Consider the following 14,212-nt stretch of genomic DNA (forward strand, 5'->3'; position numbering starts at 1 on the left):
GTTAAATGCAAATATTTGGCATGAGATAACTGCTTATCTCTGTTGAATATTCGTAGGTTAGAGGCTAAAAGATAACCAGCTATATCAAATGATAACTGGCAATATTCAGTACAGACAGCCGGGTTACTCATATATATCTGTCGCCTATTTTTTATTTATTTATTTATTTAGATTTTTATCCCGTCCTCCCAGTAGCTCAGAACAGTTTACAAGTAAACATTCACAATGGAGTGAATTGGACATACAAGATTATACAGTAGATTTAAATACTTGGACATACGAGACTGTGCAGCAGTTTAGATATAGGGACTATACAGCAAATTAAGAACAGTAGTTTAAATATAAGTAGTTTAGTTTAGATATAAGTTATTTGAGTATAGGCTGAGAGTGGACTATACAGAGATTTAGGCAGAAGATTAGAATGGAGAAAGAAGGGTAGAGGTGGGGTTTAAGGGGGTTGGGTGTAGACTGAGGGTGACCTTTAGTTGAAGAGGAGGGTCTTTACCATTTTCCGGAATGTCATTAGTGAGTTCTGTAGTCTGAGTTGAGGGGGGAGTTGGTTCCAGAGTTGTGGAATGAAATGCCTGTAGGAGCATTTGCGGGCGGTTTCTGAGAGGAGGGACCTTCCGGGGGGAATGCATAGGCGTATCTCCGTTTCTGAGGGTGCGGGTAGGGATGTAGATGGGTAGCTTGGATTTTATGTAGGAGGGGGTAGTGGCATAAATTCTTTTGTGTGCTATTGCCAGGGCCTTGAATGCACAGCGTTAGCTAATTGGGAGCCAGTGTTCAGCGCGGAGTGCTGGGGAGATGGGATCATGATAGTTGAGGCTGTGTAGGAGGCAGATAGCTGCATTTTGGACCCGTTGGAAGCGCTTCAGATCTTTTTTGGTTATTCCATTAAATAGGGAGTTGCAGTAATCCATTCTGGAGAGTACATATGCGTAGAGGAGTTGGGCTAGGTCAGGTGTGGAGAAGTAGGGTTTGATCCTTCTCGGTTGGCGGAGGTAGTAGAAGGAGGTAGAGACTACTTGGGATATGTGGGTGGATAGGGATAGGTGTCCGTCTAAGGTTACTCCTAGGCTGCGTACTTGATCTGTTGTCGTTAGTAGAGTGGAGTCCCATGATAGTGTTGGACATGTGTATTTGGTGTTTTTTTTTACTGATCCATAAGAGTTCGGTCTTAGAGGCGTTCAGTTGTAGTTTGTTGTTTGTCATCCAGGTTTTCAAGTCAGAAAGGCAGTGTTGGAGGTTAGCAATTTGGGACGATCGGTTTTCGCCTAGTGGGAAGAGCAGCTGGATGTCATTGGCATAGGAGTGGATTTTAATGTTGTACTTTTGCGCTTTATCAATGACAGGTCTGATGTAGAGGTTGAATAGGAGGGGGGATAGAAGGGCGCCTTGGGGAACGCCATATTTGATATGCTTGGGGTTAGATTTGTGCATCCCTGGTAGGACAGTTTGGGTCCTTTGGTGGAGGAAGGAGGTGAACCATTGGAGGGCTGACCAGTGCGGTTCTATAAAGCTATGTACACTGTATAGAATCATGCTTAGCACCACCTAAGTGCCACTATACATCACACTGAGATTGCCCCTCTTTCTGAAATTATTTACATTATTGGTTTGTTATCTTAGGGGGTGTTTGGCTGGCATTTCTCACTCTCTGAATCCTCAGACTATTTTTTGCCTCTTCTGGGTATCTTTTTAAGTACTTTTTGGCAATTCTTGAGGAGTTATTTTGTGCTATACATCATTAGGCATCCCAATGTTTAGGCATACCCTATTTATGCCAGGGTTTTCTTGGCCTAAATGCCTGCACCTAAGTTGTGTGCACAATGGCGCCCAAGTCAAAAACATGCACCTAAATTGAAAACATGCCCACAATCGACCCCTAACCATGCCCACTTTTAACTATGTGCTTTCCACAAAGCGCATAGCATTTTGTGCTATGTGCCTACCAAGTTGTGCGCCTTTCAATTAACTTCAATTAATATCAATTACTTGCCAATTATCAGTGCCAATAAAGCCTATTATTTAATTAGGTTAGGTGAATACATCAGCTAAGCAGCTTGATTTACAAAGCTGTTGATGTTGCTCTAATTGTTTCTCCAAAAACTCAACTATAGAGTATTGCGGTTAGAGTAAGAAGCTGAAGGGTGCTATATTTTTTTGTCTACATAAATGGTCTAATTTAGACTCTAATGACTGTTATCTGTGGATTTCTGAATAAAAGATTTAAATTGAATTCTAGTTTGGGAAATCTCCATGGGTGCAAGAGTTCCCAGCACACTAACAGATGAGAGCTTTGTGAATTTCATTATATACTTGAATGAATGTAAAACCAGCTATAAGAGTGGGGGGTATAATACCCAGCTGGCATCAAACAACACATTCCTTCAGCACTAAATTATTCATGCCAGCACACCACTAGCTATTTTTGTCCAGCACTAATATTTTTAGCAGCAGCATGATACACTAGGTCCTTGGAGATCAGCAGACATCTTTCTTCATTAACTGTACATTGTATATTACTAAAAAGATTTCAGGACTCCTTCAGATAGCACCATCTGTTTATGCAAATGCACTCATCTGAATTCATCTTAGTGCACATGGGGCTGATAATATATTCACAGTCTGCGCTAAAAAAGAAACTCTGCATACTATAGGCTTTCAAGAGCATTGGAAGGATTTGTAATCATTGCATTTGCAGTGCAGCCCCTATGAAAAAGCAGAACTGGCCACCTCAAGGGGATAAGTCAAAAGAAAAGGTAACACAATGTCCTTATACTACTGATATGTTAAGTGGTAAACAAAGACAAGGTTAGCATGAAAAACAAAATTATAGGAAAAATAAGATTATAGGCCGGCCATGGATACCTGATAGTCTGATGCCTTAACCTTCAGCCTTCTGCCTTCCTCTCCTGGGGCAGCTCAAGGCCCAGTATTATAGCATATCCTCTTTCTTTTCTTAAGTCTCATCCTGCATCCAGCATTTCTTCTTCCCTCCTCCCAAGTAGCCAACATATCTCCCCCCCCCTAATATTCAACATCTCCTCTTCTGATCCCATGTTTAGCATCTTCCTCCTCTGCCCTGTCCCTACTGCTCTATTTTCTGGTCCAAATCACAAGCAGGTGCAGCACCGGTACAGGGTGTATAAACACAGGGGGCCTGTTAGGGTTTTTAAATAAAAAATGTTTTAGTCTAGATTAGTATTTTAGGTTGCATTTCAGAGCATAAGATCATATCAGGGTACAGATAGCAGTTGAGGAAAGTTTTTGTTTGGTGTTTAACATTAGTTTACAATATAGCTAGAAAAAAAAGTAGCCTTACGTAACATATTTTTTTGCAAAGGTTTTTTTTTCAGTTATGCAGTTAGAAACTACTCTTCTGTTTAGTTGCCTTTCAGTTAAACAATAGTGCCTGATTACAGGGAAAAGTCAAAAACCAGGATCAATGCAGGGTGACTCATCCAGGAAGTATAGCTGACATCACTTTCACTTTAGAGGCACAGCTAACAAAAAGGTAGTGCTGCTCGATTCACGATTCGAATCGGTTCACCGATTCAAAACAGGTGAATCTATTCGAATTGGTTCATTTTTATTAAAAACCAGAATCACCGATTCAGCCGCAAAATGAGTTCGGGCTATTTCATGCTGCCGGCCGCCGGACTCTTCCCATCTAATGTAACTTCTGGTTTTGCAAAACCGGAAGTTACATCGGAAGAAATTAAAGGAGTGGGAGAGTCAAGCGGCGAGTGAGCGGACCTCGTGCAGCAGACCTCGGCACTTGGCAGCAACAAATACTAGTTTTGGCTGGCTCTTTCCCCACGATTTAATATCCAGTTCAGGCAGTAAGTAAATACATCGGCAGGGAGGCTGGGGAGTCTTGGGGGCTGGGGATGGAAGCTCCGAATCGGCAGGGGGACTGGTGAGTCTTGGGGGCTGGGGATAGAAGCTGAAATCGGCAGGAGGCTGGTGAGTCTTGGGGGCTGGGGATGGAAGCTGAAATCGGCAGGGGGGCTGGTGAGTCTTGGGGGCTGAAATTGGCAGTGGGGCTGGTGAGTCTTGGGGGCTGGGGTTGGAAGCTGAAATCTGCAGGGGGGCTGGTGAGTCTTGGGGGCTGGGGATGGAAGCCGAAATTGGCAAGGGGGCTGGGGATGGAAGCTGAAATCAGCAGGGGGTCTGGTGAGTCTTGGAGGCTGGGGATGGAAGCTGAGAATCAGCAGGGGGGCTGGTGAATCTTGGGGGCTGGGGATGGAAGCTGAGAATCAGCAGGGGGCTGGTGGGTCTTAGGGGCTGGGGATGAAAGTTGAAATCATCAGGGGGGCTGGTGAGTCTTGGGGGCTGAAATTGGCAGGGGGGCTGGTGAGTCTTGGGGGCTGGGGATGGAAGCTGAAATTGGCAGGGGACTGGGGATGGAAGCTGAAATCAGCAGGGGGTCTGGTGAGTCTTGGGGGCTGGGGATGGAAGCTGAGAATCAGCAGGGGGGCTGGTGAGTCTTGGGAGCTGGGGATGGAAGCTGAAATCGACAGGGGGGCTGGGGATGGAAGCTGAAATCGGCAGGGGGACTGGTGAGTCTTGGGGGCTGAAATCGGCAGGGGGGCTGGTGAGTCTTGGGGGCTGGGGATGGAAGCTGAAATTGGCAGGGGGGCTGGAGATGGAAGCTGAAATCGGCAGGGGGGCTGGTGAGTCTTGGGGGCTGGGGATGGAAGCTGGGAATCGGCAGGTGGGCCGGTGAGTCTTGGGGGCTGGGGATGGAAGCTGGGAATCGGCGGGGGGGGGGGGGGGTGGTGAGTCTGGGGGGCTGGGGATGGAAGCTGAGAATCAGCAAGGGGGCTGGGGATGGAAGCTGAGAATCATTTCTGTAGGCTATCAGAAATTTGCTTAATTATCTACTCACACAAAAAAGCAGTAACAGTCAATAGGTTCTCTGAGTGAGAACAACCTGTTTGATCTTGCACTTGTGTGATTGACCAATTGCAGTGTTCTCCCCAGAAATTTTTTCCAGCCGGGTGGCATGAAAAAGTAGCCGGGTGGGACGGGATGGGGAAATTTGCTGGTGGGGAATATTAACCCCCTCTTTTACTAAGGTGCGCTAGCATTTTTAGCGCGCGCAAACCCCTGCACTATGTGGGAAAACTAGCGCCAACTCAATACTGGCGTTAGCATCTAGCGCGCATGGCAATTCCTCCGCGCGCTAAGCACACACTAAAACCACTATCGGAACTTAGTAAAAGGAGCCCTAAATGTATACTATTTTTATTAGTTAATTATTATTATTATTTTCCAATGCTCAATATGACTTCCTTTTTTAAGATTTGACACTTGTGCCAGAATATTTTTACTAAATTTAAGAAGTATTTGCCCTCTTTCAAATGGTATAGAGGTCTAAAAAAGGGAAAGGCATTAATGAAGTCATTAAGTTCAATCTAGCCATTTATTTCTGCATGAATTTAAACAACTAAAAAAAAAAAGATAAATATAGCTCATCCAGTCATACAAGAAATGACTCTACAGCAGGGGTGCCCACACTTTTTGGGCTTGCGAGCTACTTTTAAAATGACCAAGTCAAAATGATCTACCAACAATAAAATTTAAAAAAAAAAACACAAAGCACACTGTACGCAGAGAAAATGTTAATTATCATTTATATTCCGCGGGTTTTCAAAGAGGTCAAGGCAGATGACTTTATGCACTCAGGAACAACTATACAAAAATAGACAAATATACTCCCTCCCTTTTTACTAAACCACAATAGCAGTTTTCAGTGCAGGGAGATGCGCTGAATGCCCTGTGCTGCTCTCGATGCTCATAGGCTCCCTCCACTAAAAACCGCTATTGCGGTTTAGTAAAAGGGGGCCATAGTGCAAAATATAGACAGTAGATATAAATTCTTAAAACAGACACATTTTGATCACTAAACTGAAAATAAAATCATTTTTCCTACCTTTTTGTCTGGTGATTTCATGAGTCTCTGTTTGCACTTCCTTCTTCTGACTATAAATCCAATATTTTTTTCTTTCTGCCCCTCCCCTTTTCTTTCTGTCTCTCTTTCTTTCTCTCTCCCCCTGCCCCCCCAAGCCATCGCGCCAATTTCTCCACTTCCCCTATTCTTTCCCTACCCTCTAAGCCACCATGACGATTTCTCCCTGCTTCCACGAGCCAGACCAGGAATGTACAAGCGCCGGACTCACAAGACTTCACCTCCGACGTCAATTCTGATGTCGGAGAGGAAGTTCCAGGCCAGCCAGGCAGCGATTGGTTGGCCCAGAACTTCCTCTCTGATGTCAGAATTGACGTCGGAGGTGAAGTCTTGTGAGTCCGGCGCTTGTATGCGCCTGGCCTGGCTCAGGGAGGCAGGAAGAAAAAGATTGCCAAGGCAACGCGATCGACTCACATTGCCTTTGTGATCTACTGGTCGATCGCGCTCAACCATTTGGGCACCCCTGCTGTTATGGTATGGTATCCTGTCCTGACCTGAGGAAAGGGGTTTAGTCCACAAAAAACTGCCTTATTTCCATTTCCTATTTATAAACTTTAATCAATAGATACAATACTACTTGATTCTACGTAAAGCAACAAAAAATTTTTTTCTACCTTTTGTCGTTTCTGCTTTAATCATCTTGTCTTCACTCTTCTTTCTAGCCAGCATCTGTCCGCTCTGTCTTCCATGCAGCATCAGCCCCTTCCATCCACTGTCCACCCTCTTCCCGTTCCATATGGCATCTTCCCTCTTTTTATGCTCCTTCAATAAACTGTCTATCCTTTGCCCCTTCTCTTCTCCTTTGTACATGATTGATTTCAGCAATGCCAACTCTCCATTTTTCTCTCTCTGTCAACACCCCGTCCCCTATGCTCTGGAAACTCTCTCTTCTCCTTTCTTTCCTTTGCACTCCACAGTCTGGTATCTTCCCTTCCCTGATTCTCTGGCATCTCACTTCTTTCCTTTTCTTCCATCTCTCCCTCCCCCTCCATGCTCTGACATCTTCTCCTTCCTTTCCCCCTTCCTTTTCCCTTGGTTTGGCATACTTTCCTCCTTCCCTCCAATCCCTGGCATCTCGTTTCATTCCCTCCCTCATCTTCTTTCTCCCTCCAGTTGGGTGCAGCAAGTCTCTCCCCCTCTGCTCCTTTTCCTCCTTCTGTCACCCAAGGCCTGGCGTCATGAACTTCTTCAGGCAGCAGCATTCACAATTCGCTGCTGTTGCCAGCTTCAGGCCTTCTTCTCTGTCGGGTCCTGCCTTCATAGAAACAGAAGTAGGCAGGACCCGGCAGAGAGGAAGGCCTGAAGCTGGCAACAGCAGTGAATTGTAAATGCTGTTGCTAGCCAAAGAAGTTCATGATGCCAGGCCTTGGGTGACAGAAGGAGGAAAAGGAGCAGAGGGGGAGAGACTTGCTGCACCCAACTGGATGGAGAAAGAAGATGAGGGAGGGAATGAAACGAGATGCCAGGGATTGGAGGGAAGGAGGAAAGTATGCCAAACCAAGGGAAAAGGAAGGGGGAAAGGAAGGAGAAGATGTCAGAGCATGGAGGGTGTACAGGTTTGTCAGGCAGCCTGGGGGATGTGATGTGACCTGTTTTCTATGGGAGTTGGTGTGGCAGTAGTGAAGAGTGATCACAGGCAGAGTGTGGGGATGGGGAAGAGTTTTACTTTCTATTGCGATGGTGTGGCCGCGTTAGTCCACTTTTCAAGGTAATATTTAGTAATCAAACAAAATAAATGCAATAAGGTAATAGCTTTTTTATTGGATGAACTCAATGCATTTTATGATTAGCTTTTGAAGGTAACCCCTTTTTCTTCAGATCAGAAATAAGCAAATGTTGACCTCAGTGCCACCTTCGATACCATCGATCACTCCTGCCTCCCCGCCAGACTCGTAAATATTGGAATCGGTGATCGAGCGCTCATTGTTCCTGAGCTATAGGACCAAAAGCGTCCTTCTAAAATTCACTCTATCACAACCCAAACCGATAAAGTATGGAGTACCGCAAGGTACTCTCCTGTCTCCTTTGCTTTTCAACCTCTATATCAGACCGGCAATAGATATCACCTTAAAAATCCATTCATTGGCCAATGACATACAACTGTATCTACCACTAGGCTCAAAACGAGACACTCAAATCTCCAAACTACATGACTGCCTGTTGGAAATAAAAAGTTGAATGACCCGAAACAAGCTGCAACTAATCACGGTGAAAACCGAGCTTCTCTGAATACGGAGAGGGGACCCAGAATTCGCCTGAATCTAGACTAAAACACCTTTTATATAAAAATCCTAAAAGAGACTCTAAAGGCTACACTATTACCTAAAGTGATTTTGCTGAAAAAACAGAGTACTGAACTAAAAAGTAAAAGAGAAGGGCAATGAAAGAACCTACAAGCCCAAGTTTTACCTTTTCCCAAGTTTGAATGCCAGCGAGTAAGATATTCCAATGGAGTTTTTCTTCCCTTTAGTAGATCCTCACTCAGCACTTCTTAAGGACAAGGAGCAGTTGAGGTCTGGGTTACCTTTTTGTAGTGCTGCCTGATTCAGAGAAAAATATTTTGATTTGATTCGATTCAATTCACCCTGTTGAATCGATTCGATTCGATTCACTGTTAATGACACAGCTTTTTAAGTTTAAACAAAGTCGAACAATAAATTTCACAAAGTACTTCAAAAAAATCACATTTTTCCATTAAAGCAGTTTTGGAGAGATTTGCTTGAACAGTCTTTTTTCCCAGTCCATAAGCAAGCAATATGAAAAAGATTTCCTTAATTATCTACTCAAACATTTTTGCTATTTACTTTCATTGTACCTAGACTATTATTCAGTAGAAAAAAATTAGTTTGTTCAATCAAGTAGAACATTCACTCATAGAAGTCCAATGTCCAGACAGGATTTGATTGAACAAACTAAATTTTTTCTACTGAATAATAGTTTAGGTATAATGAATAGCAAAAATGTTAAAGCCACACAGAAAAGCAGTAAAAGTCAATAGGTTCTCCGAGTGGGAACAACCTGATGTCTCAGCACTTGAGGAAAAGACCACGTAATAATGTTTATAAGATAAATCATATAAATGATTATACTGAAGCAAGGTGTCCTCAGCGTGAGAGGTAAGCGAGGGGAGATAATTCTCCAGTGATTTACACAATATGGCACAGGTTAATCACCCTCTGCCTGCACATCATTATAGGACACCTCACATGTGCTCAAATTAATCAATGTGATAAATTAAACAGTGATATACAATTCAGTGTTCTCCCCAGCGCTTTTCAGCCGGGCGCTCCGCCCAGCAAATTTAGATTACCGCCCGGCTGTCATCTGCCGAATCCTGCTGCCACCACTGCTTAACGCGCAGCCTGAAGAGCCGCCGAAAGACTCCCGCCGGACTTTAAAATAAACAAAACCCAGCAAGCGGCTCGAACCCGGCTTCCCTCCGAAACCGGAAGTTACATCGGGGGGGGGTAGGGAAGAGAAGCCGGCACGGTCCGTTAGAGCCCCGGAGCATGCGGGAGATAGGCCAGCCACAGAGGGAAGCTTACTTGCTCTTGCTTACTTCAGGCCTTTCTCGCTGCCGGGTCCTGCCTACTTTCTGTTTCCGTGAAGGCAGGACCCGGCAATGAGAAAGGCCCGAAGTAAGCAAGAGCAGCAAGTTGTAAGCTTCCCTTTGTCGCTGACCTTTGGGAGATAGGTCAGCGACGAAGGGAAACTTGCAACTTGCCTTTGTCTGTAGCGAATCTGCCGGGTGTGTGAGATGGGGGGAGGGGGAGTGAATGGGAGGAGAAATGCTGCTGTACCCAATTAGAGGGGGAGGGGGAAGAGAAATGCTGGTGCTTCTGCTGTACCCAATTGGAGGGGGGGGTTAAGAGAAATGCTGATGATGCTGCTGCTGTACCCAATAGGGGGAAGGGGAAGAGTCATGCTGCTGCACACAATTAGGGGGGGAGGGTGAAGAGAAATGCAGCTTCTGCTGTACCAAATTGGTGGGGGGAGGAAAGAGAAATGCTGATGATACTGCTGTATCCAATGGGGGGAGGGAAAGAGAAATGCTGCTGCACCCAATTGGGGAGAGAGAGGGAAGGAGGGAGAAGGAAGATCAGGAAAAGGAGGAAAGAGATGCAAAGACCATGGGAGGGAGGGAAAGGAGATACCATACCATGGAATGGAAGAGAGAGATGTCAGGGCATAAGGGGGGGGAAGCAGGGCCGGATTAAAGGATAGGCCCAGTAGGCACAGGCCTAGGGCCTGAAATGGTCAGGGGGGTCCCGCCAGTGCTGTGCTTTGGGGCCTCACCCTTGCTGGATTCGCTGGCAGTGACATGCCAGAGGGAATCATGACAGGAGAAAGCCCTGAAGCAGCCTGCTTAGAGTAGAGCAGTGCTGTTTAAAGTCTCGTGATGGGAGGGAGGGATAGGAGGGTCGTGGGGGGGGGAGAGTAGCAGTCTGCCCCGGGTACTCGGCCTGGGCCTACCTTAAGAAACCCTGGTAGTCTAGTGGCCTCCTTGAACAGAGCACATTAATTCCTGCCCACTGTCATTGCTGATTCAAGATGGCTGTCAAGATTACCACAGGAGGTTCCCTTTATTTTATTTTAGTTTAGTTTTTCAGTGATTGTCCTGAATAAAGGTAGGGGCAGTATTTGTTAAGCAACTTCAGTTTCTTTATAGGCCAAGACCTTGAACACTACCCACACTATGACACCATGGCATAAATATGTATAGGTGAAGAATAAATACAATATGGAAATTATACTGCTGAAAGCATAGTAGAATAATTTGTACTCTGATGGAAAATATAAATAAATGTGAGTTCAACAAAGGATGTACTAAGAGCTTCTACTGAACACATGCACACATCACCTTGGAGCTCTTTCTTTTCTTTCCTCAATGTGAAATGTAATGTTTTCAGCATGATTATTTCAATTCACTGGCAGTTACAGGTTATTGGGTGCACTTTCTCAGGGAGAATAATGGAGAATAAGTCCACAAAAGCAACCTAATATCTTTGTTGTCTGTAAGTCTCTTCAGGTTATGAACATTTTCTGTCTCATCATCCTAGGCTTAATGGTCTTGTAAAATATATATTGCCAGCCAACATGGATTCAGGAAAGGGAAGTCATGTTTGATGAACCTACTTCAATTTTTTGAGACAGTGAACAGACAAATTGATAATGGAGAACCAGTGGATAATATATACTTGGATTTTCAGAAAGCGTTCGACAAGGTTCCACATGTAAGACTCCTCAGGAAACTGCAAGGCCATGGAAGAGAAGAAGATACTAAGATGGATAGGCAAATGGCTGGAGAACAGAGGGTAAAGAGTGGGCATAAATGGGAAATTCTCAGACGGAGAATGTGACTAGCGGTGTGCCCCAGGGCTCGGTATTTGGGCCCATCTTATTTAATATCTTCATCAATGACCTGGAGGATGGAACATCCAGTGAGATCATCAAGTTTGCAGATGACACAAAGCTATGCTGGGCAATCAAATCGCAGAAGGACAGTGAGGAACTCCAGAGCGACTTGAGCCGATTGGAGAATTGGGCAGATAAATGGCAGATGAAGTTTAATGTGGAAAAATGCAAAGTGATGCACTTAGGCAGAAAAAATAAGGAACATAAGTATAGTATGTCAGGTGCAACTCTGGCAAAAACCGAACAGGAAAGGGACCTGGGCGTATTAATCAATAGGACCCTGAAGCCGTTGGTGCAATGCGCGGAGGCAGCGAAAAACGCGAATAGAATGCTAGGCATGATAAAGAAGGGAATCATGAGTAGATCGGAGAAAGTAATAATGCCGCTTTATAGAGCGATAGTCAGACCACACTTGGAATACTACGTCTAACATTGGTCTCCATACCTAAAGAAGGATATAAAAATGCTCGAGAGGGTGCAGAGACGAGCAACGAAGCTAATAAAGGGCATGGAGAACTTGGAATACGAGGAACGACTTAAGAGACTGGGATTGTTCTCCCTTGAGAAGAGGAGACTGTGAGGGGACATGATCGAGACTTTCAAAATATTGAAAGGAATCGACAAAATAGAGCAGGAAAAAAAATTATTTACAATGTCCAATGTGACACAGATAAGAGGACATGGACTGAAGCTAAGGGGGGACAAGTTCAGGACAAATATCAGGAAGTTCTGCTTCATGCAATGAGTGGTGGACACCTGGAATGCTCTCCCAGAAGAGGTAATTGCGGAATCCACCGTTCTAGGATTTAAGGGTAAGTTAGATGTACATCTCCTTATGAGTGGCATAAGGTGACATAGGTAAGGGTAAGCTAGATGCACATCTCCTTATGAGAAGCTTAGAGTGATATTGGGGACTAAAACTATGCCAGGGTACACCCGGAGGGGCCTCCGCGTGTGCGAATCGCCGGACTTGATGGACCTAGGGTCTTTTCCGGAGATGGCCTAGCATTGCCTAGCACATGGAAATATAATTGCCTAGCACATGGAAATGGAAAAGTAAAGTATGCATGTGATGTTTCCAGAATAGGATGCCTGCTTTAAAAACATTTTTCTAAGTAATAAAAGCTGCAAGCTACAGACCGGTAGCAAGCATACTATTCATGACGAAGTTGATAGAGTTTGTAGTCGCCACCCAACTAAAAGATTATATTTCAAAATGGAATTTACTATTACCCTACTAACATGGTTTAGAAACGCACACAGGTGGTGTCGGAGACTCAGAACGCACGATTGCAGGCCCCTTTCACGGTTGATGAGTTAACGGTGGTCATTGGAGGTTCCCCATTGCATAAGGCAGTGGGGCCCGATGGCTTTCGGAATGAGTTTTATCGACTTCTACTCGTGGACCTTGCTCCTGTTCTAGTTGACGTGTTCTAGTTGACGTGTTTAATGGTGCGGTCTGTGCTGAGGCTCTTCCGCCTTCTCTTCAGGTAGCTCAGATTGTGGTTTTACTTAAGCCTGGGAAGGATCCGTTGCAGGCCTCCTCTTACCACTCCATCTCCCTTTTGAATGCTGAAGCAAAGTTTTTTGCGAAATTATTGGCCAACCGGCTAGCGATGATTTTGCCTTCGCTTATTGCGGACCCTCAGGTCGGGTTTGTCCAGGGTAGGTCTTCCACTCGGAATTTGCGTACTATTCTGGCATCCCTGGAGTGGGTGGAGCGTGAGAGGGTTCCTTCTTTGCTGGTCAGTTTTGATGCCCACAAGGCCTTTGATAGAGTTTTTTGGGACTTTTTGTTTTGTACTCTTCAACATTATGGTATAGGGGGCTTCTTTAGTGCCGCGATGAAAGCGTTGTATCATAATCTGCAAGCCACGGTGTTGGTCAATGGGATTTCCTCGGAGGCTTTTCCGATTCAGAGGGGTACTAGACAGGGTTGCCCCTTGTCACCTCTTCTCTTTGTGCTCACGTTAGATCCCTTGATTCGCGAGATCACTGCCAATACGGAGGTTCAGGGAGTCTGTCTGGGAGGTCAGGAATTTAAGATCTCGGCATTTGCCGATGATTTGTTAGTTTATTTGACGTCCCTGTGGGCTTCCTACCCAACTCTTATGTCGCTTTTCGAAGAGTATGGTGATTTTTCTGGCTTTCAGCTTAATTATGATAAATCTTTGGCATTAGCTACTGTAGACTCTGTGTGTCGGGAGTGGCTGGATCGGTTTTCTTTACGTTGGGTGGAAGGTTCATTCAAGTATTTGGGGGTGCAGCTCACGAGTTGTGTGGGAAGGCTATATCGTGCTAATGTAGATGCTTTGTTGGCCGCTATGACTTGTAGTTTTGCGCAGTGGATGCCCCTGCCTCTTTCCTTCTACGGTAGAGTTCAGTTGTATAAGATGGTTGTTTTCCCCCGCTGGCTATATGTGCTTCAGTTACTGCCCCTTTGTCTTCGGCACAGGGATCTTCAACAGCTTCATAGGCAGTTGACTCGCTTTCTCTGGCAGGGTAAGAAGTCTCAGATCTCGCTTACTTATTTGTTTGACCCGGGGAGGACCGGTGGCTTGGGACTTCTAGATATAGGCCTGTACAACTTGGCCTGCTTGCCTCGCTACTTGGGCAACTGGTGCTTAGGAAGCGATGATTATCTTTCTCGGGACTTTGAATCAGCTCTTTTTCAACCTTGGCACTTGTTTTCGCTATCCCAGATACCCGTTCGCCTTTTGCCCCCCCCCCCCCCCCGTATTATGGTTCAGTGTTCTTCTTCGCTCTTGGTGCTTCTGTTGGAGAGCCCTGGTTGGGTTGCTGGGAGGGGACCCTTAG

The 14,212-nt window shown here is 45.2% G+C and overlaps 1 protein-coding gene across 3 annotated transcripts in view; it reads right to left on the reverse strand.

Moving 5' to 3' along the window:
* Positions 1-14,212, reverse strand: part of PLCL1 (phospholipase C like 1 (inactive)) — a 654,229-nt gene that overhangs the window by 149,686 nt on the left and 490,331 nt on the right. The window contains exon 1 of one of the 3 annotated variants that reach the window (XM_033945220.1): positions 8,390-8,520. The exons of the other annotated variants lie outside the window; for them this stretch is intronic. The gene's annotated coding sequence lies outside the window, so the exon portion shown is untranslated. Of the gene's footprint in view, positions 1-8,389; positions 8,521-14,212 lie in introns of those variants that run through there. 3 annotated transcript variants of the gene reach the window in all.

Source organism: Geotrypetes seraphini, chromosome 5 (genome assembly GCF_902459505.1).
Source record: "Geotrypetes seraphini chromosome 5, aGeoSer1.1, whole genome shotgun sequence".
Lineage (NCBI taxonomy): Eukaryota > Metazoa > Chordata > Amphibia > Gymnophiona > Dermophiidae > Geotrypetes > Geotrypetes seraphini.